Source organism: Macaca fascicularis, chromosome 2 (genome assembly GCF_037993035.2).
Source record: "Macaca fascicularis isolate 582-1 chromosome 2, T2T-MFA8v1.1".
NCBI lineage: Eukaryota > Metazoa > Chordata > Mammalia > Primates > Cercopithecidae > Macaca > Macaca fascicularis.
In genome coordinates, this window is record NC_088376.1 from 176,202,864 (window position 1) to 176,204,061 (window position 1,198).

Sequence of the window (1,198 nt, forward strand, 5' to 3'; positions counted from 1 at the left end):
GACTCTCCTGCCTCAGCCTCCCAAGTAGCTGGGATTACAGGCACATACCACCACGCCTGGCTAATTTTTGTATTTTTAGTAGAGATGGGGTTTCATCATATTGGTCAGGCTTGTCTCGAACTCCTGACCTCAGGTGATCCACCTGCCTTGGCCTCCCAAAGTGCTGGGATTACAGATGTGAGCCACTGAGCCCGGCCTAAAATTTTTAAGTGATACAAAGTATCAATTTCAAAACAGCATACGAAAGTGAGCATATTTAACCATACTCAGCTCATAATAGAGCAAATGGGTGAATGGAAGCTACATATCACACTACGGAATGTTTAATGAACTGGAAACAACAGAAAGTTGGTCGAAGAAAGGCATATAAGAGTTAGAACCTAGGGGCTCCATAGTCACCTGACATCTATTCAGAGTTTTATCTAGGTTAGAAATGTACATGTTAGGAACTCCAGGATTCTTTTGGATTCTTTTTTAAGGTCCTTGTCAACCAAGGACACAATGTAGCACTTGTGGGTTACTCTCTGTGCTAAGTTGTCATCTGCATAGGTTTTTTTGTGTGTCCCCGGTAATCATTCAAATATTAGATCCTTAACAATCCTTAGAGCTACCTGATACTTCTGCCCTAATTCCCCAATTTCAGCCATTACACAGTTATACAAGGGATAGACATGTATACAGACAGTCCAACATTGACTACACTATTTTAATGGAAAAGTTGATAAAGCTGGTATCAAACAGGATGTGGTAAGGTGGACTCAGCGTGTATTGTATTGGAAAAATAACCAAGAAGGGTGTTGAGGAACTTTTCTTTTCTTTAGCATGCCGGGATACTATTTTTCTTTCTTTTTAGGTTTCAGTCTATCCTATTCTTTAAGCCTCTGATCTCTGAGACTGAGCATTCACTTCATGGTCACATACTTCCTGTTTAATTTTGCTTCTCCATGTTCATGCCACACTCTTGTGTCTCCTATTATTATCTTTAAACTGAATTATTCCTTTATTCAACAGTACTATATATGGCTTATTAAATTTTAATTTCAATGATCATATTCTTAATTTCCAAAAATGTTGATTGGTTTATTTTTATATCTACCTGTTCACATTTTGTAATATCTATTTTTGGTTTGGTTTGGTTGGCTGATTTGCCTATTTGTAATGTTAGTTATCTTCATGTATTTTGAAGTTTAATTTTGCA

The 1,198-nt window shown here is 37.4% G+C and overlaps 1 pseudogene; it reads right to left on the reverse strand.

Annotated features, from left to right (window-relative positions):
• Positions 1-221: 221 nt before the first annotated feature.
• On the reverse strand, positions 222-920 carry LOC102118179 (rRNA-processing protein FCF1 homolog pseudogene; annotated as a pseudogene).
• Between the last annotated feature and the right edge of the window lie 278 nt (positions 921-1,198).